At 47.5% G+C, this 25,046-nt stretch overlaps 1 pseudogene across 1 annotated transcript in view; it reads right to left on the bottom strand.

Annotated features, from left to right (window-relative positions):
* Nucleotides 1-1,305: 1,305 nt before the first annotated feature.
* Nucleotides 1,306-25,046, bottom strand: part of LOC308627137 (O-acyltransferase like protein-like) — a 61,396-nt pseudogene continuing 37,655 nt past the window's right edge. Inside the window, exons 10-16 of the transcript in view lie at nucleotides 18,883-19,048; nucleotides 17,362-17,441; nucleotides 12,809-12,917; nucleotides 10,901-11,033; nucleotides 8,080-8,265; nucleotides 2,040-2,181; nucleotides 1,306-1,499 (exon numbers count right to left, since the gene is read on the bottom strand). The product of the transcript in view is annotated as an O-acyltransferase like protein-like (transcript). The remainder of the gene's footprint in view (nucleotides 1,500-2,039; nucleotides 2,182-8,079; nucleotides 8,266-10,900; nucleotides 11,034-12,808; nucleotides 12,918-17,361; nucleotides 17,442-18,882; nucleotides 19,049-25,046) is intronic.

Here is a 25,046-nt window from a genome sequence, read left to right as displayed (position 1 = left end):
CACAAAAGGCGTTATTATAAGTAATGTTAGACATATGTAAGTAGGGACGGTCAACATGAAATTACACACACACACACACCCAAAAAAAGAAGAAATTACACACCCAGGAAGGAACACAAGCCTGAGAACTGGGACATCCATGTTCTCCACTTGGCCTTACAAGTCTCTCCCATCTCTCTACCTCTTTGCTGGAAACCCAGGGGATAGAAGCCACTTACTAGGGTCTTTTCCTTCCCTGTTAGAGGTTGTGTTGAGGGACTGTGTTCATTTGCTAGGGCTCCTGTAACAGAGCACAACAAACTGACTGGTTCAAAACAACAGAAATGTATCATCTCATTGTCCTGGAGGCTGGAAGTCCTAAATCAAGGTGTCACCAAGGCCATGCTCTCTCTGAGGGCTCTAGGGGAGAATCCTTCCTTGCCTCTTCCGGCTTCTGTGTCTGCTGGCAATCCTTGGTATTCTTTGGCTTGCCAATGGCCATATTCTCCCTGTGTCTTCACATCATCTTCCCTCTGTACATGTCTGTCTCTGTGCCCAGATTTCCCCTTTTAATAAGGACACCAGTCATACTGGATTAGGGCCACCCACTCTCCAACCCCCATGATCTCATTTTAACTTGACTATCTTATTTCCAAATAAGGTCACTTTCTAAGGTACCAGGGGTTTAGGACTTCATATCTTTTTCAGGGGACGCAATTCAACTCATAACATAGACCATCTCGGGAATTCCCCAGCAGTCCAGTAGTTAGGACTCGGCACTTTCACTGCCGTGGCCTGAGTTCAATCCCTGGCCAGGGAACTAAGCCATGCAGTGCGGCCAAAAAACAAAACAAAAACAAAAATAGACCACCTTGCAAAATGAACAATGTTTGAAAGACCTATAATGACAAACCCATGACTTGTGCACACTAGTGGGTCATACCATCCAGGATAAAGTTACGAGTCTACAAAGGTATCATAATAACACAAAAACAATTATAATGTACAAAATGACATACTGTGATTTTACCAAGAAAAGTGAGCATTAAAACCTGAAGTACATTAAATTCACTACATTTGATGTTCTCCTATGATCACTGATATAGAAAATACATGCAGTATGAGACCACAAAAATCCAGATTTTTTTGCTAAAAAGTTACATTGGAGGGCAATTATTGTGCTACTGAACAGATTAACACAGAACTCTTTTACATAGTAAACACTCAGAACTGTTTTATATATTAAAGAACTTGTATACCTTAAACATTCACAAAAATCAGAGTCACACCCCTTTTTGGGAACACAAGCATTCGTTACATAAACAAGGCCACACTTGCCTTTGCTCATCAGCACCCACAAAGGGCCATCCACTCTTTCGGGTTTTACCGGAAGCTCACGGCCCTGCAGGCACTGATCCCAGCAGGCACCGCTTCAGTTCCTGACATGGTTTCTCAATGAACAGTGTCAGGGCCAGCCCAGTGATGAAGGTCAGCAAACAGTGTCCGGAGAAAAGACAGAACTAGAGAGAAAGAGGGGCAGAGTGGACACAGTCTTGCTACAAGATTCCTAGTGCATTTGGAATACGTGAACCATCCTGGCTATATGAAATAGATCTGTAAGACAAACAGCCCTAAACATTAAAAATAAAGAGAAGGGGCTTCCCTGGTGGCGCAGTGGTTGGGAGTCCGCCTGCCGATGCAGGGGACACGGGTTCGTGCCCCGGTCCGGGAGGATCCCACGTGCGGCGGAGCGGCTGGGCCCGTGAGCCATGGCTGCTGAGCCTGCGCGTCCGGAGCCTGTGCTCCGCAACGGGAGAGGCCACAGCAGTCAGAGGCCCGCGTACCGCAAAAAAAAAAAAATAAAAATAAATAAAAAATAAAGAGAAGAAAAGAAAGATATTATCCTGTGCTGAAGCCCTCCTGCCAATAAAACAAAGAACAATAGGCTTTTGACAAACAAACAAACAGAAAATAAGGTTCTAATGAAGCCAATAGTTTGCACTGCTCCGGGGAGAGCCAATTGTGTCACTACAAGGAGCTGAGGGCTGGGGCTGCCTCACCATGTTGATGTCGGTGTAGTGAAGAAGCGTCTCCTGGAGCCCACTGTAGAGGATGATGAGGATGGGTGCACCAAGTAGCAAGCGTAGCTCATGCTGGCCAGGAAACTCCAGATATCCCAGGAAAGCAGCCGGTGCACCAGACCTGGAGGGAATAGGCACCGATTCATGGAGCTTCGAGCCCCTCCCTGGGTCTGGGAAGATGCTGTGTCATCACTGCTCCCTCTGGGTTCTGCCTCTAAGTCTGTGAACTTTCTACTAAGAAGGTCTTTTTCATTATAATTTTTAAGAGAATGTACTGAAACAAACAAAAACAACAACAAAAAAAAAACCCAACTTCCCATTGCAGCAATATGAAAATAATAATAAGGGATGCTAACATTGAGTTTACGGCCAGTTTAATCCTTAGTGGGTTTCAACCTCTGAGCACACAACATTCCACATATAAAATAAGATGCAAAGTCCCTTTGCTATCCTGGGCTCTGATTCAAGGCGCACAACACCAGCTGCTGGGCCTTGGGACGAGGCTGTTAACATTGTCTGGCCTCAGACCCTTCGCCTTCTGTAACTTGGTATATCTTCTACAATTGGGTGTCCCATATGAGACCTACAAGCCACTCGTGGCTATTTAATTTAAATGAATGAAAATGTAAAACAATGAATAAAACCAGTGGCTCTCTGCAGTGGGTTGGATAGTGGTCTCCCAAAAGCTTTGTCCACCTGGAACCTCAGAATTGGAAATAAGGGTCTTTGCAGATGTAATTAAGGTAAGTAATGGGTGGTGAGATCATCCTAGATTAGGGTGGGCCCTAAATCCAAAGTGTCCTTGTAACAGACAGAAAAGGAGACACAGACACAGAGGAGAGACACAGGGAGATGGCCATGTGAAGATGGAGACAGAGATTGGAGTGATGCGCCCACAAGCCAAGGCATGCTGAGGACACAGGAGAGGATGGAAGAGATTCCCCCTCAGAGCTTCCAGAAGGACCTTGCCAACACCTTGATTTTGAATTCCTAGCCTCCAGAACTGTGAGAGAATCAGTTTTGTTGTTTCAAGCCACAAAAAAAAAAGAAAGAAAACATCCAGAGTAATCTTTTAAAATCACAAACCAGATCACGTCACATGGCATTTAGAATAAAATCCAGATTCTTCCCCATGGCCTTGAAGGCCCTGCATGACCTGACCACTACCTTCTTCTCTTTCCTCATTCCCATCTCTCTCCTGCCTTGATCTTTGAGCCCTATCTCACTGGTCTTCTTGCTGTTCCTCTCACCCACTAAACATATTCCAGACTGAACAACGCTGCCTTAGCATTCCCTCTGCCTGGAGTGCTTTTGTACCACATACTTGCAAATGCACCCCTAATCCAGTTACCCTCCCACCCCTGATTTTTTTTTCTTTTAATTTTTGGCCTCACTGTGCAGCTTGCAGGATCTTAGTTCCTTGACCAGGGATCGAACCCACATCCTCAGCAGTGTAAGCACGGAGTCCTAACCACTGGACCACCAGGGAATTCCTCTGATTTATTTTTATTCACCATATTTATCTACATCTGAAATTATATTACAAATACATTTACTTAATATGGCTCTGGATTCATTTCCTATGGCTACTGTAACAAATTACAAAACCATGGTGGCTTAAAACAATAGACATTTATTCTCTCAACATTCTGGGGACCAGAGGTCCAAAATCAGCATCAGTGGCCAAGATCAAGGTGTTGGCAGGGTCACATTCTCCTTAGAAGCTCTAGGGGAGAACCTATTTCTTGTCTCTTCCAGCTTCTGGTGGCTTTGGCATTCCTTGGCTTGTGGTTGCATCACTCCAAGCAACATCAGCATTTTCATCTCTCTCTCTGTCCCATCTTCATATCACCATCTCCTCCATGTGTGTGTCAAGTCTCCCTCTGTCCCCCTCCTATAGGGACACACGTGATTGCATTTAGGGCCCACCCAAATAATCCAAAATAATCTTCCCTTCTCAAGATCCTTAACCACATTTGCAAGTTCCCAGGGATTAGGACCTGGTAACTTGGAGGCCATTATGCAGGCTACTAGGGTCTCCTGGTCTCTCACTTCCCCTTCCCCATTGCAGTCTCCTACAAGAGGGGGATTTTTCTTGCCTATTGTGATAGCCCCAGCATCTAGAGCAGTGCCCGGCATACAGCAAGCATTTAATAAGTATCTTATATAATCAAGTAAATAAATACAGATGGACTCATAGACAAAATGTGCATTTGCACCCAACCGAATCCCAAATGATAAGATGAACCAAGATATTTACTGTGGAACAAACAAAATAGCTGTAGAATTAAGTCAGTAAAAAACCCATGTCATACAGGTAAGCCAAACACAAAAGAATGTGCCCCAGCACAAACAATACCATGTCATGAACTAGGATTGGCTCCAGCCAATTAATCACATTAAATTAACATTAATTCAGATTTTATTGGTTTTATGGTTACTTTATAAATTTGTTTTGGCTTTATAAATATATGTGCTATAAACATAAAAATTTGCATCTAGGTTTATGTTTGCTAGTGTTTAGGTAAAATTAGGATTAAAATAATTTAAGCCAATACTAAGGATCCAAAAGAATTCTTATTCCTTTAGAATGGGTCCGCCTATTATTTAAGTTTGAGGACCATTGGTGTAGGTGACAGGGCATCACTGAAAAGTTTGTTTGTTTTTAATATTTATTTATTTATTTGGCTGTGCAGGGCCTTAGTTGTGGCATGTGGGATCTTTTTTAGCTGCGGCATGCAGGATCTTTAGTTGTGGCATGTGGGATCTAGTTCCCTGTCCAGAGATCAAAACTAGGCCCCCTGCGTTGGGAGCACAGAATCTTAACCACTGGACCACTAGGGAAGTCCCAGCACTGAGAAGTTTTAATCGAAGGAGTGACATGGTCAGAAGGTGACTCTTGCAACTCAACGAGACCAGCATGGTCTGCATTGGCCATGACTGAAGATGATGGAAAAGATGATCTGAACCATCAAGATCCCTCCTTGTCCTGACAGTCTCAACTGAATACGTCTTCTTCCTCAAACATGACCACATGACCCAGCAATTCCACTACTGGGTATATATCCAAAAAAACCCCAAAACACTAATTTTGTAAAGATACATGCACCCCAGTATTCACAGCAGCATTATTTACAATTGCCAAGATATGGAAGCAACCTAAGGGCCCATCAACAGATGAATGGATAAAGAAAATGTGGTGTATACATAAAATGGAATACTACTCAGCCATAAAAAAGAATCAAATCTTGCCATTGGTGACAACATGGATGGACTTGGAGGGTATTATGCTGAGTGAAATAATTTAGACAGAGAAAGACAAATACTGTATGATATCACCTATATGTGGAATCTGAAAAATACAACAAACTAGTGAATATAACAAAAAAGAAGCAGACTCAGATATACAGAACAAACTAGTGGTTACCAGTGGGGAGAAGGAAAGGGGGAGAGGCAAGATAGGGGTAGGGGATTAAGAGGTACAAACTATTACATATCAGGGCTTCCCTGGTGGCGCAGTGGTTGAGAGTCCGCCTACCGATGTGGGGGATACGGGTTCGTGCCCTGGTCTGGGAGGATCCCACATGCCGCGGAGAGGCTGGGCCCGTGAGCCATGGCCGCTGGGCCTGTGCATCCGGAGCCTGTGCTCCGCAGTGGGGGAGGCCGCAACAGTGAGAGGCCCGTGTACAGCAAAAAAAAAAAACAAAAAAAAAACTATTACATATCAAATAAGCTACAAAGATATATTGTACAACACAGGGAATGTAGCCAATATTTTATAATAACTATAAATGGAGTATAATCTTTAAAAATTGTGAATCACTGTATTGTACACCTGTACCTTATATAACGTTGTACATCAACTATACTTCAATAAAATAAATAAATAAAATTATGAAGAGGAAAAACATGTTCTTTTATAAGTATACTTTTCTAAAGGTCATCAGGTGGACACATTTTTAAAACATTTATCTAACCCATCACCTCCTACATTCACCTACTAATCAATCTTGGTATCTTACAGATAGTGTTGGAGATACAAACCTAGAACATTAGTCACACCTATAATAGTGGTTGGCTAATAACAATACACCTTTGAATGATAAATTGCTCAAGAATGAGCCAGAGGGCTTATTCATCATTTGGATTAAAAGAGGTTTGTATTATACACACTCAGGCTAATGACTGATAGTATTTACTAGCTCCACTGTACTGGTAATACTGCAAATTTGTTTCATGTTCTAACTTAACCTAAGTCACTCCTCTCTAATCCTGATGGACATTAACCAGTTTGACCCAGCAGGACTGTCACGTTAGACAGGAATACTGTGTTGTTTGCCACCACATGAGAGGTGGCCTGTACCAGGCCAGGGGGAGCAGTTGTTTATGTTCTGAGGCTCTGTCAACAGCTCAGGGTCACTGTCACAAAGTGGAGGTCATGTGATCCAAACAGCCGCCCATAAACGCAAATATATCAGCCAAGGAGAACGCAAACGATTCCTCTTTAACATCATTTCTCCAGAGAAGGGAAAGCTTTTTAAATTGAAGTTAGGGCTTCCCTGGTGGCGCAGTGGTTGGGAATCCACCTGCCATTGCAGGGGACACGGGTTCGAGCCCTGGCCTGGGAAGATCCCACATGCCGCGGAGCAACAAAGCCCATGCACCACAACTACTGAGGCTGCGCTCTAGAGCCCACGAGCCACAACTACTGAGCCCGCGTGCTGCAACTACTGAAACCCGCGGACCTAGAGCCCGTGCTCCACAACAAGAGAAGCCACCTCAATGAGAAGCCCATGCACCACAAGAAAGAGTAGCCCCTGCTCGCTGCAACTAGAGAAAGCCTGCACGCAGCAACGAAGACCCAACGCAGGCAAAAATAAATAAATAAATAAATAAATTTTTTTTAAAAATTGAAGTTAAAGAACAAATCCCTCATCATTATATACTCATAAAACTCAAGAACAATTTGAACAATCAAACATCTTGGGGGTGGGCGTGGCTAGTGTACAGAAATGAAGAGCAGGGGCTGTGGGCGGTGCCCTCAGGCCTGGGCTCACTTTCTAGCTGAGTGACCTTCACACGCTGCTTCATCTCCAGGCACCATTTTCCTCACTGAGAAACAGAGCTAATTATAGCTCTACCTGTAGCGGTGTGGCCAGTATTGCCCGAGACCACAGGGGTAAAGTTCTCCACGGGGCCTGGCATAAGCTTGTGCTCAGTAAGCAGGACTTGGTTATGTTCACTTCATCAGGTTTCTCCAGCCACCTTTGCTGAGGTTAAGGTTCACAGGCCAAAGTTTAAACTCACCCTGATTATCTCCCAGGGGTATAAAGTTGTGTTGCCTCCACCTGGCTCTGATTCCGTCATTTCAGGGCTTCTGGGCAGTGCAGGGCCAGAACCTCTGCTGGGTGGTTCCCGCCAGCCTTTCTCTGTCATTTGCTGACACCTCAAGCACCTCATGCCAAATAGAGAGGAAAGGGGGAAAACGTCGGGTGACTTGAATAGACATTTCTAACCTGGAGAAGATCCCTTTCTTTCCATTTAAGCTCGTTTTCTGCCCGACTCTGAAAGCCAGGCTCAACAGAAACAGTGTCCCCAGTCATCAAAGGGCTGAAGGGGGTGTTGCCAACTCTTCAGTCCCTACGCTCAGATGAGGAGACCAAGGAGACCAAGGCCCAGGCTGGGTGTGGTCAGTACTCTTGTCCCAGCACTGGTAATTTTTTTTCTCACGACATTACCCCCTGCCTGTTCTTTTCCAATTTCTAAACTAGCTTCATTGGAGAGGCTGCACATTTTTCTTTCAGAACCTGCATTTGTATATAAACCAGTGTAAACATCTAAACCAGAATATGTGAGTGGGTTTCCCCAAGTATATAGACGGATGGATGTTTTTGAGTCACTATCAGTCATTCAGCGGCAAATAAAAGTCTCTCTGGGTACGTGTGTTTTCACACCATCGCCTTTAACAGGCCAGTGTGTGAGCCCAGAGCAAGCCCCGTGCTGCGTCAGTGCATCCTACTTCCGTAGCCTTCCTGACGCGCGAACAATACCCAGCCCACAGCGGCCGCCCACAGGGGCCGGTGGAGGGCCTGGTGACGGCAGCGGCAACTGAAGAGGCGGCGGACGCGTCACCCACCGTGTATGCCAGGGCAGCCACTAGGGATAGAGTCGACAGAGAGCAAATCCACCGCAGCAGAGCCTGCACCTACAGGGAAAGGAAAGGCACCGTTCACAGCCCGTTTTGGCCACTGTGTATTTAATTCTTTTTAAGCTCACTTTTTGTGTGTTATTAGTGACTTTAGGGGTCTATTTGTAAACCTCAGTCAATGACCAAATCTGACCGAATAGAAAGTTCAGATTAGTGGTTACTGGGGTAGGGGACAGTGGGGGGGGGGGGTGGCCACAAAGGGGCAGCACAAGGGTGACCTTTGTGGTGGCAGAGGAGTTCTGTACCTTGATTGTGGTGGTGATGGTTACACAAATCTACAGACGTGCTACAATTGCACAGAACTATACACACACACAAACGAGTGCACATGAAACTGGTGGATCGAAGGTCTATGGATTGTGTCAATGTCAATGTCTTGGTTGTGATCATGTGCCATAGTTACCTTAACATATTCCTGGTGGGGAAACGCAGGTCAAGGGTACACAAGATCTCCTCTACTATTTTTGTGACTTATGGTGACTCTTGAGTCATTTTTAGATGAAAGTTAAAAGAAACAAGTAATGCTCCAACCCACTCCCACCACTCCTAACCTCCCATTCTGTTCCTTAGCCAAATATGGCTCCTTGATTGTTTCTGCTCCCTACCATAAATGTGAGGAGCCCCGGCACACAGCCTGTACCTGGGCTGCACCTGTCACTAGGGACATAAAATGGCGGAAGGAATGGGAGAATGGAGATGCTTCCAGCTCACAGAATAACCCCGTGAGTTAAATCCTATTACTGGGCTCAGTTCAAGATCTTAGATGTCACCTTACTTGACCATTTTAGGCCCAGACCTATCTTCCAAGGGCCTCTCTTGCTTCTCTGTTCCAGTTCTCAAGGTGCTATGATGACATCTACATCAACCTGAACTAGCATCTTATCACTCTACCATCTGGTCTCTAAAGAGAAGCTCTCCCCTCCTTGGGTCTCAGGTTCCTGCCCTAGGTTCTGGCTACAGGGAACAAAGTTACTTCCTCAGGGGCTCTCCACAAGCCTCCTCTTAGCCTAGGGTCCCCTTCACTCTTACTCAGAATGCACACTGACTTATTCCTACCACGTGGAATATGCCTCAGCTGCCTCCAGCTGGGACTCTGTGTTCTTTTTTTTTTTTTTTTTATCCCCTCCCTTTTGCGTCTCCTTCTCACCCTCCCTATCCCACCCCTCCCTGTGTTCTTATTTTCTGGCTTCTACAGTTTGTACTTGGCCTACTCATCCCATCGAAGTCATTCCTCCAGCTCTGCTTGACTTGGGTTCTAGCTCCATGCTCCCTGGTCCTGACCTGGTCCTCTGAGTGTTCCCAAATGCCCCATCATCATCTTAGGTTTTCCCCTCTGCTCACACCCAATTTCTCCCTGGGCACCATGAACCTGGACTATGCGAAAGCACCTCTTGAATGGTCCTCTGTTGTAATCTACAACTGAATTGTGCATTTTCAGGGGAATATCATAACTCCAACCTATAGGAAAATACACATGGAGCACCTGTGTATCCATTCCTTCCAATAAAGCCCTAGCTCCTGTTCCTGCTATGAGCAACACAAGATTTTCCAAGGACCAGTGCCTCATCTCTAGAACGTTTAGGTGAGGTACCCACAAGACCTAGGCAAACCAAGGTCGGGCCTAGCAGTGGGGATCTGGGGTCAGCATTGCCCCCTAATAATGCAAGGGAATTCTGGGCCTTTCTTCCATTGAGAAGCAAATTATCTGTCATTCATTTATTGAGTGATTTCAGAACCAGGTGCTAGAAATTCAGAGGTGAATAAGACATGTTCTGCCCTCAAGGTCTTATGGATCAACAAAAGTCATATGAAAAAGTTTTGCACAGTTCAAGGCCAAGGTAGTATTTTAAATAGATTGCCCTGTGGGTGGATTTGAGATCAAGAAGACAAGAGGCAAGAAAACTAGTGAAGAAATCCAAGTAAGAGATGAGACGAGCTTCAACAAGGTCAGTTGGAAAGGCTACGAGAGGATGGCAGGAGAAACAACCCGCGGGGCTTGGTGGGTGATCGCATGGGGAGGAGTGGGCAAGGAGGAGGAGGCATCCCACCCGTCAGAGCCTTGGTACAGAGCCAGAGAAACCACTGATATGGGAAAACACACCCAGTAGGATGGCAATGGCAAACCCCATGGAACTTCATGGTTAGGTGGGTTGGATTTTTTTTTTTTTTTGCAGCACGCGGGCCTCTCACTGCTGTGGCCTCTCCCATTGCAGAGCACAGGCTCCGGACACGCAGGCTCAGCGGCCATGGCTCACGGGCCCAGCCGCTCCGCGGCATGTGGGATCCTCCCGGACCGGGGCACGAACCCGCGTCCCCTGCATCGGCAGGCAGACTCTCAACCACTGCGCCACCAGGGAAGCCCGGGTTGGATTTTTAATAGCACAAGCTCTTTGGTTTCCAGAGATAAGATTCTTGGTCAGATTGGACAGTTCCATCTGGGAATCAGGTCGTGAGGTGTCCAGAGGGAGGAAAGCTGTTACTTTGCCTTCCAGATGGAATTTCTTTCCTGTGGGTAATCATTCTGATTCACCATCCAATGTCATTAGTCAAGTCAGAAACCTGTGTTCATCTTGGACGCCTCCAGTCCCAAGCAGACCCAGTCCTTACAGTGAGGTATGGGGAAACCATATACCTTGGTTTTGAGAATGTTTGCCTCGTGGTTTTGGTGCATGAAAATGGTCAGAAAGAGGCCCACAAAGAATGGCCCAAATCGGCCACAGGGCTTCGTGTAGTACTCCAAGATATATAACATAGCTGCATTTTCACTGGAAAACACAAGGACGTAAGGCCAAAGGTTACGTTTGATCTGGACGTGGCAAAAGGAATCCCTCAGATGTCCATTGGAGCAATCAGCAAACCCAAAGGAAAACTGGGTGTACATTTGTTCATTTCCTTAGTAATAATCCACAGTGACCTCATGATCCTGCCTTGGGCCACAGCTGGCTTCCTAAAATTCCAAATTCCCTTGGGCCCCTCCACACTGGCTCCCAAGGAAATATGATGGCTGTGTTCATTTTAAATAGTTGTTTCTCGTGGCTGGTATGCTGGGATAGCTCTAAAAATGTGGTTCTGGGCTTCCCTGGTGGCGCGGTGGTTGAGAGTCCGCCTGCCGATGCAGGGGACACGGGTTCGTGCCCCGGTCTGGGAAGATCCCACATGCCACGGAGCAGCTGGGCCCGTGAGCCATGGCCGCTGAGCCTGCGCTTCCAGAGCCTGTGCTCCACGACGGGAGAGGCCACAAGAGTGAGAGGCCCGCGTGCCGCAAAAACAAAAACAAAAACAAAAATGTGGTTCCCAGAGGTGACCCTCTTCTGAAAGGCGTGAACCTCTTCATGGAAGCACTTACAAAATTCGGTTGCTAGGGCCACAGCCCCGGAGATTCTGACTCCATTGGTCCAGGATGGTGCTTGCTGGAAACATCAGTGGGATTTCAAATCTCCCCAAGTGACTCTCATTTGCATCTGGAGTTGAGAACACCACTGGGCTACCCAGGGGCGAGCCTCCTTCTCGGTCACCTGGCCATGCCCACAGAGGCTGATGTCATGACCAGAAGGGCACGATGCTTCCCTGGTCAAAAGGCCTGGGGTGTAGTCTGTCACTCATTCATTCATCTATTCCACTCACAATACATTTGGAGCACTTTCGTGCCAGACACGGTTCTGGGCTATTTTACATCAGGAGGTCAGTGAAGGTTGCTCTGAGGTGGTGATGTATGCACAGACACCTATAGGAAGTGAAGGAGCTAGCCCTGCCAAGACCTAGATTCTAAAGGAAAAGTGTTCTCCTGTGAGGGGATAGCACGTGCAAAGGCCCTGAGGAGGGAGCATGTTGGGTGCGTGGAAGGAAGGAGGCCAGCGCGGCTGGTCCTGCGTCAGCAGGCAGGGAAGTGATGGATGAGGTCACACAGGGATTCTGCCTGGGGACCAGTGGAGGAGTGTGGGCAGATGACTGACAGGATCCGATTTGCATTTTCATCTCTCTGACTGCTGCCTTGAGAATAGATTAGCAGGAAATCTTACCAGTTTTTCCTGTAGAAGACACAGGGTGGTTATAAGGAAGAAGTGTTATATATACCCCCACTGGAAAGGCAAAATAGCATAGTGGGTAAGGTCCCAGGTTCAGCTCACAACGGTATCACTTACTAGGCATGTGACCTTGAAGAGGTAACCCCAGCTTCCTTAAATTTCAGTCTCTCTGTTCCATAATAGAGATTCCAAGCGGCACTTCGCCGCTGGAGGAGAAACGCAGTACAGCCACCTGGGGGCGCTCCTTTCCTCCGAGAAGTATTTCAATGGGCAACAGTGAGTTCCCTGTGTTTTCTGAGCAGACCCCCAGCACAAGTTGAAAGGTTCAGAAGTTTGGAAACGAACACGCAATCAACTTTCCCGTCAAGGCCGAACAGTTCCCACCCAGTTTTTCCAGGAGCCGATGTGCACAGTGCAAAGAGCCTGGCATCCATACAGCAGCCCTGCCTGGGAGGTCCTGGACAGTCCGAGGGCAGGCGAGGGATAGAGCAGGGCGGGCTGGGAACCGCGGTTACCTTGCTTCTGACGCAGCTGCCACCGGAAGGTTATAAGCCAGTGTGAGCAGAGGCGGTGAAAGATGCCAAGAACAGCGTGGCCCCGAGGAGGACAAGGGCGTGTTGATTTCTGCAAAGAAGAAAGGACGTTCACTTTCCTTCACCGCAAAATTTGTGGACACGAAAGACTCGCAACCTTGGCAATCAGAGGCGCTTCCTGCCAGCCTGCCTTTGAGAGAGGTTGCCGTGGGCGCCGCAGCTGTGGCCGAGTGGGGCCGGAGCTGGGCTGGAGTTAGAGAGCCTCAGTTAGCCTTTAGTCTTGACCATTTACTAGCTGCCAGGCCCTGGGCAGGACCTTGAACTTGAATTTCTTCATCTTCACCCTGAAACTTACTGTGCAGCTCAAAAGGAGACCATGCTTGGGAATCTCCCTTGCCACCCATGAAGCACTGTATGGACAGACGTGGTGGTTGATTCAGGAGAGAGATGACTGTCAGGCACAGATGGGACACAGGGATCCTCCACCCACCCGAACGGAGAATCTGACAAATATCAGGGTGCAGGTAGTTCATGTGGAGGGAGGAATAAAGGATGGGGTTGGAACAGGGAAGCAGGAAGGCAAATGCAAAGATGCAGTATCACGGTGGCCAATGCCAGAATGTTCTGTGGAGCCTTATGAAATGCAACTCAAAACTGTCCTGGGGGATGAAAGAAAGAAGCATTTTCCTACTGTCTTCTATCCCCCCTTGGGTCAAAGGTGGCCCCACAAAAATTAATTCCTCCACAGTCTGGGACTCTGCACGTGTAAGGCTGAGAGGGTTCCTGAAGGAGTCCCAGCTGTAGTATGTGGGCAGTTCTGGGGCAGGAAATGAGATTTCAGGACACAGGCACAGAGCAAGGCACTGTTTGGTTGTATCTACTTGGGATTGTGAGGGTCAGGACCAGGAGGCTCTGCAGTGGTATGGAAGAATTGTCAAACATGAGTGCCAAACCAACCAGCATAATCCTGCCTTTAGCAGTCCTATTCCAGTGCTCGAAGTTGCCATGGTTCTTCACGAGGAAGGAATGAGATACCATTTGCTTAACACCACAGTGATACAGGGAGCAAATTATTTTTATCTAGAGTGCCAATTCTAGTTTAGTGTTAATGCTTGGAATGGAAGAGGAATCCTAGCTCAGTGGTGCAGTGATTGACTAGTAATGTCTGCCATGAGTGTGGGCAGGGAAGGTGTGGTAACAATGCTGTATGTTTACCGTGCCTTTTGCCAGACCCTCCAGTTCAGTCCTCCTTGAATTACTAGAATTCTGTAAGAGTGTGTTATCTGAAGGGAAAAAAGCCCTACCTTTTATACCTCTTTCCATTTAGAGGCTAAATGTAGTATCATAGTCACAAGTTTGGGTAGTGCTGGTTTTTAGCTGAGGAATTGAAATCTACCTTCCATGACAGCCTCTCGGAAAGATGCTGACATTGGGGCCAGGATGCCTCAGTCATAAGGACACTCAAGTAGGTTCCCACCAGGTCTAGAGTGGGGAGGTACTAAGAACTCACTGTCCTTGGTGGGTGGTAAACCATTCAGTCAGGCCATCCAGTAAAAACCCACATCCACTCAAGGAACTATTTGTTTAACTCCCTGAAGGACTGGAGCCCAAACCATGGCACCTCTTCTCAGGATTCAGACAAGTCTCCATTAGCTACCACCGCTACAAAGACTCTAATAAAAGCTTCCTAATACAGACTATTATGGGCTGGATTGTGTCCCCACCCACCCACATTCTAAACCCCGGGACCTCAGAGTGTGACTCTATTTGGAGATGGGGTCTTTAAGAGATAATTAAGGTGAAATGCGGTCATTGGGATGGACCCTAATCCAATATGACTGGTGTCCTTATAAGAAGAGGAGATTCGGACACAGATACCCCAGAGGGAAGACCATGTGATGACCCAGGGAGAAGACAGCCATCTACAAGCCAAGGAGAGAGGCCTCAGAAGAAACCAACCCTTTCTCCACTAAACACCCTGACCAGCAGTCAGGGCATCCTGCTGCCAATGCACCTCGGAGGGAGCCAGTAGAGGCGCCCTTTCTCCTTGGCTGGGGCTTCAGGGCTGGCTGAGCCACGCACCTGCCCACCTGTACCTGCAGGCACCCACCATGTCTCCAGAGCCCTTCCAGCAGCCATAGCCCATCACAGAGGGCACTGTGCTAGCTCCCATATGTACGATCTCACTTCCTCCTCTGGCCCTGATGTGAAGTGTATCGTCTCCATCTCATAGACATGAACAATGAAGATGAGAGTCCAGCGACTTACACTGGGCCCCCCAGCTGGTAATTTATCAGTCATGATTTGAACCACATCTTCTGCCTCAAGCTCACTATACCAGCAAACTACCTCTGTACCTAGTGGAAGCATGGAACAATATTTTTTAAGTGGTCAGCCAAAAACTCTTCTACATTTGAAGTTAGGAAACTTCACGTGCTTCAGATATGCATGTAAATAGACAGATCTGCCTTTTAAAAAACTATTCAATTCTTAGGATACATTAAAATTTGGAAGGACTTCCCTGGCAGTCCAGTGGTTAAGACTTCACACTTCCAGTGCAGGGGGCATGGGTTTGATCCCTGGTTGGGGAACTAAGATCCTGCATGCCGTGCAGTGCCACAAAAAAAAAAAAAAAAAACTGGATGCATTTTCCTTGCCCAGAATACTTGAGTCTTTACATGTGGCTAGAGTGGGCAACATCATGGGTCAGCCTGTGATTTAAATGTCTCCTTGCAAAGGGCATTAACAGGTAATCGTGAAACAGAGCCGGTCAACACATATTTGGAATTCAGCTCCACTGCTAGTAATCAAAGAATTACAAATGAGATGTGAAAAATGAATTTTTCTTACATATCTTAAAATAACAAGTTTTGCATTTGGGGTTTTTTAAATTATTAATAGTCCATATTGGCAATGGTGTAATTAGATAGCCAGAGGACTGAATATTGATACAGCCTTTAAGGAAAGCAATTTGTCATCATACTTCAAAAGCCCAAAAGACTCATGCCCTTTGACCCAGTAATTCTTCTTAAGGATATGCATTCTAGAAATATCAGAGTTGGAGACAAATGGTTACCACGAAAATGTTTATGAGACGGTTATTTATAAAATTGGAAATAATCTAAGTATTTAACACTAGGGGAAGATATAGGTAAACTATATAGTTCATTCATGAAATGGAATGTTATACAGACATCAAAAGTATGTTAACTTAAAAAATAAAGTAATATGGGAAAATGCTTATATCATAAAACTATTAGAAGAAAGATCTAAAGTATATATGCAGAATCCTTTCGTGTATAAAAAACTGTGCAAAATAAAAGATCAGAAGAATAAACGTCAAAATACGGATAGCAAAATCACTGCTCCTTAAGTGAGGAAACAGGTCTAAGGTGATTGTTTTTTCCCTTTTTTATCCTAATATTTTCCAATGTTTCTTAAATTGAACATGTATTTTAACAAAAGGAATAATAAATCTTTTAAAATATGGCATGGACAATCCACAAACTATAATTCTCCCGTGAATTACTGAGGCCTTAAGAGTTTTTCTAAAACTAAGAAAAATTAAGGTGATAAACATCCAACGTGGGGAAGCAGGTAGGTACACTGCTGCATTGCTTGGGACACTATAAATTACTCCACCTTTCTGAAGAGTAATCTCACAATATGTAACAAGCACCGCAAAATTGTTCCTACCCTTTGACCTAGTAATTCCACTTGGATATAACCCCCCAAGGAAATAAGTACAGAACAGGAAAAAGTAGCATGTTCAAAGACATTCGTTGAGGTGCCATTTATAATCATAAAAAATTGGAAACAGGGACTTCCCTGGTGGTGCAGTGGTTAAGAATCCGCCTGCCAATGCAGGGGACGCAGGTTCGAGCCCTGGTCCGGGAAGATCCCACATGCCGCGGAGCAACTAAGCCCGTGTGCCACAACTACTGAGCCTGTGCTTTAGAGCCCGCAAGCCACAACTACTGAAGCCCACGTGCCACAACTACTGAAGCCTGCACACCTAGAGACCATGCTCCACAACGAGAAGCCACCGCAATGAGAAGCCCGCGCACCACAACGAAGAGTAGCCCCCGCTCACTGCAACTAGAGAAAGCCCACATGCAGCAACGAAGACCCAATGCAGCCATAAATAAATAAATATATATATATATTATAATTTTTTTAAATGGAAACAATCTAGGTGCCCACTATAAAAAATGGTATATAAATCCTGAAACTGACAAGTAAGCAGGTCATGTCCAGATGCGGAACTGTTTCTAAGAACAGTGAAATGGAAAAAACTGAGCCTAGATATGACAGACACACTGATTATAACTCTGCAAAAATACAGACTGATTGTGTAGGACAAAGATTAGAGGAGAACTTGGAAGAAGTAAACAGTGGCGGGTTTGGTGTCCACGCTCTTCTGGAAAGTTCGTTTCCTAAATCGTAAAAGCTGCTTTGTCCGGAACTGGAGCCTCTCTTAACAGTTTTATGAAAGAGGCCACACGGGGAGAAACACTTGCTCCAATTAGACTCACTTTCCGTGGATGAAGAGGATCGCCGGGGTCATGAGATGGAACTGAAAGTCACTGGCAAGATACCACGTCCAGCCGTTGCACTGGAAAGAAACCAGCAAAGGTCACTTCTCTCCTTCATGTGCCAGCTCTGCTCTGCATCGGTTCACCTTCCTGGACCAGGAGGAGGAACTCAGGAGGCGGGTGGCCGAAATGTCCACGGGAATAGAAAGGACTTTGAGTTACGGACATTTCACATACCTCAGCTCCGCCAATCGTTACAACAATCCCGGGGGAGTAGATATTATTACCATTTTACAAACTGGAAATTCAGACAACTTTTCTCTCTTGTTGAAAACAACAATAATAGCTCATCTCCCAGGACAGTGGTGGGAACTAAATCCCATCACGTTTCACGGATGTAAGGATTAATTATCCTTACGGTGCGCTGGAGTCAGAGGGTTGATGTTGTTCTCTCTTCCTTGCCTTCCTGCCCTCCTGCAACTCCAGGTGGAGAGAATGTGTTCATTTAGAACGGAGGCCTGGCTGCAGGAGAGCTTTTGTGGGAAACCCCAGAGGTGCCACGCATGATTGACAGGAGATCGGCCAGCCAAAGCCACCGCGCGGTTACCTGTATTTCTAACTCAGTGTGAGGCAATTCCTGCGGGCAGTTCTCTCCAGGGCTTCAGAGGTAAAAGGCGCCTTGGCCTCCCCTCCCATGCCCTCAGTCCCAGGGAGACCAGACTTATCCAAGAGGAGTGACAGCTTTCCTTGTCCCATGTATGGGTGGCCCAAGCCAGTCTGACTCTGGGAAAACAGCCCAGCCTCTCCTCCTGGACCCCGTCACAGACGTGGGTGCACCCGAAGGCAGTTAGACAGTGATGTACACCCCGTCGAAGCTGCTGGGCCCTTGTGAACTAGAGGCAGCCGTCTGGTTGGCCAGCGGTTATGTAGCCGCGCTGTAGCGATGCTCCTTTCAGCTGTGCTTTCAAGGCGAAAGCAGTGACATGGTTTCGTTACAGCTATTTCACTTCCAGTTGCTCCAGGCTCATTAGGAGGAACCTAGGGCTTTAAGGAAGCCGTGACCAACATATACAGACGTTGTTGCGGTCAGATGCTGCTGGACATGGGGTAGAATTCATTCTGGGGAGGGGGTGGGGCCACGTTCCGTCTCATCACTGGTTCTCTGGGCGGAGGTGAAGAAAGTGTCCTTCCCCCTGGGGTGACACGGACCGGAACGGAACCGTGACAGAGCAGCGGGCAGCTGCATCCGGGGCAGGCACCGAGGCGGCTGTCCCCCCAGACCCGCTCCCCCGCCCCCGCTCTGTTTTCACAGCAACTGCCCCGTCAGGGATGGTGCCGTAACTCCCACCCCATCACCAGAGGCTAGTCTTCCCACCCACAGCATCACTATTACTCCAGAAGATATGCCAGGAGAAAGCGGATCAGACTCAGGTTGGCTCTGGGAAAGTTCACCAAACCATGTGAAGGCAGACACCGGATTGCACCTCTCTGCCCTTTCACGGCCAATGACTTAAAACTCACTGCATCCTGGACCGACAGGAAGTTATCTAGCCACAGCAAATTCAGCCACCACGCTTGCTGGCAGTTCTCCAGGTGGAACTCGGGCACTTCCCAGACGGGTCTCCAGGGCACAAGGGAGACCAATCTAACCGAAGAGCACACTGAATACAGGTGAAGAGTCTGCAACCTGGCAGGAAAAAGCTGGGCAAGAGGGTGACTCTCCACAGAGGTTCCATTCGGTCCCCTGGGTGGGCACATAGCAATGACAGATAAGATGTTCGAAAACAGATTGTACTGCGTGGGTGACCACCTCCCCCCACATCCCCCAAACCTGCATACTTTTGTGGGTTCAAAAGCTTTTCTTGAGCACCTGTCATGTGCTGGCGCAGGTGCTACTTATGCAAAACTACTGTTACTCACTGAGCAAGTCATACGTGTCAGCCACTGTGCTAGGAGCTTTCTAAACCTCAAAATACTCCTGTCAGGTAACTATGACCTCGATTTTACTAATGAGAAAATTATAGCTCAGAGAAGTTTGAGTCACTTGCCCCAGATGGTCCAACCACATAGCAGTACTGAGATCTGACATTGTTGCGTGTTCCTCCCACGAGGCCTCCCCAGATGAAAATCGCTTTCCAGTCTCCCTCTTCTCCTCCCTCCCTTCCTCACTTTATTTCTTCCTTCCTTCCCTCATACATTACCTGCTTCCAAGCAGGATTTGCAGCAGCTACAATGATGATGAATAAGGCACTAGATGTCTAGACCGGGGCTGTTCAATAGAATATAACTGGAGACCAGTCGGCCACTTGGTTAACATCTTCTTGTGGCCACATTTTAAAAAGTCAAAAGTACAATTAATTTTAATAATATACTTTTTTAGCCAATATATTCAAAATATTATCATTTCAACAGATAACCAATATAAAAAAATACTGAGCTATTTTACATTATTTTTCTTTTACTGAGTCTTTGTTTAGCCGCACCATGTGGCTTGCGGGATCTCAGTTCCCGGGCCAGGGATTGAACCCAGACCACGGCAGTGAGAGTGCAGAGTCCTAACCACTAGACCACCAGGGAACTCCCTTACCAAGTCTTTAAAAGCCGGTGTGTATTATACATTTGTAGTACATCTCACTGGTCCACCCGTGTCTGGTGGCCCCTATTGGACACCGTGAGAGGCACGTGCAATTCTGGCGTGGATTCTGGGTGGGCCTCCATCAGAGCCCTCTTTTTCTTTTTTTTTTTTTGCGGTACGCGGGCCTCTCACTGCTGTGGCCTCTCCCGTTGCGGAGCACAGGCGCCGGACACGCAGGCTCAGCAGCCATGGCTCACGGGCCCAGCCGCTCCGCGGCATGCGGGATCTTCCCGGACCGGGGCACGAACCCGTGTCCCCTGCATCGGCAGGCGGACTCTCAACCACTGCGCCACCAGGGAAGCCCAGAGCCCTCTTTTTTTAAAGAACATATGTAAGACTGCAGGTCTGTGCAACAAGGATAGAGCACGTGGCCCAGCAGCACCTCTGAACATCTCGGAAGGGGCGTCAGGGCCTGGGGTGGGGTATGACAGACAGGGAGGGCAGGGCTGCTGGAGGAGCAACCCCCCGCAGAGACAGGGGTCAGCACCCTGCCTCTGGTCTGCACCCGGACCCGGACCTGTGGGGATTCTTCACAGAGAGCGCCAGGTGGGCGGGGGAGTGGTGGGTATTGGGGAACAGAGCTGAAATTGCTGATCAGATTTAGAGAGAAAGGACGCCAGCTATGCCAAGATGCAACTTCCCAGATCTGCTCAGGCGACAGCCACAGAGCCCTCACTGGGTCCTGGGTCCTGCCAGATGAGGCATCTGACCACGCTGCTTTGCAGCTGCTCCCACAGGCTTCGGGCTCTCACCTCCCGGCCTCCCTTCCCACCCTCTGTCGCCTCCATCTCCCCAGGGAGAGGAAGTCAGCCCCCTGCTCCCCTCTGAACCAGAGTTCAGGTCAGATGTCCTCAGGAGACGGCAGGGTAGAGGCCAGTGTCCAGCCCCAGGCAGCCTCCGAGCTGGGGCCAGTGGGGGTGGGTGGAGGCTGCTGGGTGGACCGTGCCTGGGGAGGTACAGGGGAAGGAACGTGAAACATGATTTCTAGTTTTGTCTAAGTTTTTCACACTGAGAAAATCATATAATTTCTCCCTTTGCTCTTCTGTGAAAAAGGGGGCCAATGGTTCCTTAAATTCTTCTAAGAAGGAGGATGATTCCTGCCTCCTAAGATTTTCTGAGAATCAAAGGAGATCAATGAGAAAACTGAAACGTGGGAAGCATCGTCTAAATGTACATGCGCTTCATTTTTGTCCAAGCTTGAAGATTTAAAGTCAAAGTGGGTTTTCAAAGATTAAAAAGTGTGACACCAGGCAGTGTCATGGGGGTGTGAGAAGCAGGCCTTCTCGTACCTGGCGGGTGGGAAAGTCCATTGGAAGATATCCATCAGAATGTTAGATGCACCAAATCATGGATTCCACTTGTAGGAATTTACCCTGCAGACGTGCCCAGACAACTGCGCAAAAATGTATAGACTTTGTATCATCGTCTAAGATTGCAAAACACTTGGAAATTACCTTCATGCCCATTCATGGGGACCGGTTAAATACGTGACAGATGGGCCACCCACATGGCGCCATCCCAGGCAACCTTAAAACCGGTGAGGTGAGCCCTTGCATGCAAATAGAGAAATATGCCAGCACTAAATCATTAAATAAAAAAAGCTATGTGCAAAATAATGCTGCATTAAGTGTAATCCTATTCATGGGGACAGGGTAGGGGGTGGGGAAAGTACATGTAAACAATACGTGGAAAATCCCTGCAAGAGTGAATTCATAAGAAACTGTTAACACAGGTGTCCTGTGGGAGGTAAGACTGGAAGGGGTGCCTTTATTTTTAGTACGTGACCTCTGTTTTAGTTAGACATTATTATCAACAATTTTTTTAGTCTACTAAACTAATGTTTAACATGTGGCTCCCAGTTGGAATCATCACACAGCTGTAAGGGTCTGGAGCCTCCACCCTCCTCGTTCCCGTGAGATAACATCTGGAAGGGCTTACCCCTAGAAACTGGGGCTTTGCCTTTTCTGTAACTTGCAGTAGCCCGCACTTGGGTCCCCCTCTTCTGCCCTCTCCCCAGTCTATTCTCTGCCCTGCAGCCAGAGTGATGCTCGCAAAATGTAAATCGGACCAGGCCACTCCCCTACAGGAATCCTCCGAAGGCTTCTGCTCTCAGAATAAATGGAAAGTCCTAAAGACAGCCCCCTGGCCCTGTAGACCTGGGCCATCTGCGCCCCCTCCCCTCCCCTCCTCTCCCCCTCTCGGCCCTCGTTCCTTCTGTTCTCCAAGACACTTGCTCCACTCTGGCACCTCTGGGCTCTTTGAGATTCTGCAAACACATCAACCACGGCTCCCTCCTCAGGACATTTGCTCTTGGTTCCCTTCCGTGGATCCTTCTTTGCTCACGGAATTTTTTTGGCTTGGAACATTCCATTAATTCCTTCAGGGTTCTCGAAAAATGTCACCTTCCCTGACTACCTTTCCAGAGGAAGACCCTCTGTCTTGCTTCCTTCTCCAAATTATCACTTTGTGGCTCTTATCATCACCGACCTATTATAAATGGATTTGCATAGTGCAACTTAGTGCTGCATATTTGTTTATGTATCTATTGTCTATCTCTAGCCACTAGACTGTAACCTCCATGCCAGAGGCACTTGCATGGCTTCTCAACTGCTGAATCCTCAGAGCCTAGAATGGTGCCTAGTACATAGTGGACCCTCAATAAATACAGAAAGAGCGAGTGAGCAAATGATCTTACTTCCACTCTTCTTGGAGTTAAAAAGGCAAGTAATAGGGCTTCCCTGGTGGCACAGTGGTTGAGAGTCCGCCTGCCCATGCAGGGGACACGGGTTCGCGCCCCGGTCCGGGAAGATCCCACATGCTGCGGAGCGGCTGGGCCCGTGAGCCATGGCCGCTGAGCCTGCGTGTCCGGAGCCTGTACTCCGCAACGGGAGAGGCCACAGCAGTGAGAGGCCCGTGTACCACACACAAAAAAAGAAAAAGGCAAGTAATAAATCATAATTGAGTAAGAACAGTGAGTCTTGCCATCATGAATGAGAACATCAGAATAGCTAGGAGCATGGCTGCCTTTTCACTGGGTTTACCTTAAAGAGGGTGTTTTAAGGTTGGTGATGCTTCCCTTATTTTTCTTTTGTGTGTGTGTTCATTTTGCTTTGTTTTTGGTGTGTTTGTTTGCTTTTTTAGCCACACCACTTGGCTTGTGGATTCTTAGTTCCCCAACCAGGGATTGAACCCGGGCCCTTGGCAGTGAAAGCACAGAGTCCTAACCACTGGGAATTTTCCTACTTTCCCTGTTTTTCAACAAAGTTTTGTCCCGGGTTGGACTCACTCTCTTCCTGGCTCCCATCTGGCCCTCTTCCAGAGCTCCCCATCTCAAGAATTCATGACCATCCTCCATGTCGTTTGAGCTGGAAAATCTGAGTGTCCTTGATGGGCCCCCTCTCCATTCCCACTGCCCATCGCCAGTGCACGTCCTGCAACAAGTTACTCACTAGGACCCTCGCCGCCATCTTGCTCCATGAGGCCTCACCACCTCACCCCCCCACCCTGTGCTCCCTCTGCCCCCGACGACTGCTTTATCTGCCTAGTAAAACACGTCTTGCTCTTCAATCCCCAGATCCAGGAGTTTTCTTCTGAAGCGAGTTTCCCAGGCAGAACCCACCAGGCCATTGGATCCCACACCCCAACCCCTAACAACCCATCTTGGCATTTATCACTAAGAGCCCTTGGCCTGCATGCCAGCCCCTCTCCTCCAGAAGACCACAGGGCAGGACAGGCTACTCAACCCACATGCCACATGTCCAAAAGATATTGAAAGAGTAAGCATTCTGTCAAGCATTCAGAACGAGGACTAGATTTAATAGAGCTTGGGGCACGCGGGATCTTTGTCGTGGTGCACGGGTTCTCTCAAGTAGTGGCGTGCAGGGTTTTTTAATTTTTTCTTTCTATAGTTGTGGCGTGAGGGCTCCAGAGCGCGTGGGCTCTGTAGTTTGTGGCACTCGGGCTCTCTCATTGAGCCGTGCGGGCTCAGTAGTTGTGGCGTGCGGGCTTAGTTGCCCCTCAGCATGTGGGATCTTAGTTCCCTGACCAGGGATCGAACCCGTGTCCCCTGCATTGGAAGGCAGATTCTTTACCACCAGACCACCAGGGAAGTCCCTATTTTCATTTTTGAGATGAGAAAACTCAAGCACAGAAAGGGTGAGACACTTACTCAAGGTCACACAGCTGGTAAATGATTGAGCCAGAATGCAAGCCCAGGCAGACCAGAGTCAGACCTTACCTAGTCCATTTGACGAACCCAGAAGATTGTTTCAATGCTTCCCTTCCTGTTTTGTGACAGTGCAGTGTAACGAGAGAGCCATGGACCCTAAGTAATGAGATCTGGGCTCCGCAACAAACCATGATTTAGCAAGTGTATAAATGAAGGGTTTGGGTTACATGAGTTGAAGTTCCCTTTTCTCCTTAAACTTCTGCTGTCGCATTACATCACTGCTACTCTGCTATCCCATTGGTTCCATATTCTGTCCCAATATTGTATTCCTTTCTGCTCCGACCAACCACACATTAGTTCTGCTTGACAGCGGAATGACCACCATCCCAAGCTTCAAACAGCCCCTCTCCCAGTTGTATCTTATTCTATTTTTATCATTACCATTAGTCTCTTATTTACAGGATCCAACTGCTATTAATTTATATGAGTCATACAAATTCTGTCGAACACAGATTCCATGAGAATCTGACTGTATGTTTATGGAAATCTGCTGTCCATCAGCTGAGGAATAAGGGTGTTTTTGCTGGTTTAATATAGTTCAAATTCTATGAGGACAAATACCATGAATAAGGCTTCCCTGGTGGCGCAGTGGTTAAGAATCTGCCTGCCAATGCAGGGAACACCAGAGTCCTGGTCTGAGACGATCCCACATGCCACGAAGCAACTAAGCGCGTGCGCCACAACTACTGAGCCTGCACTAGAGCCCACGAGCCACAACTACTGAGCCCATGAGCCACAACTACTGAAGCCTGCACGCCTAGAGCCTGTGCTCCGCAGCAAGAGAAGCCACCACAATGAGAAGCCCATGCACCGCAACCAAGA

The sequence above is a fragment of the Mesoplodon bidens genome, assembly GCF_964165515.1.
Source record: "Mesoplodon bidens genome assembly, chromosome: 13".
NCBI classification, from domain to species: domain Eukaryota; kingdom Metazoa; phylum Chordata; class Mammalia; order Artiodactyla; family Ziphiidae; genus Mesoplodon; species Mesoplodon bidens.
The sequence above is the reverse complement of the archived record's forward strand: the minus strand, read 5'-3'. Positions and strand labels throughout refer to the sequence as shown.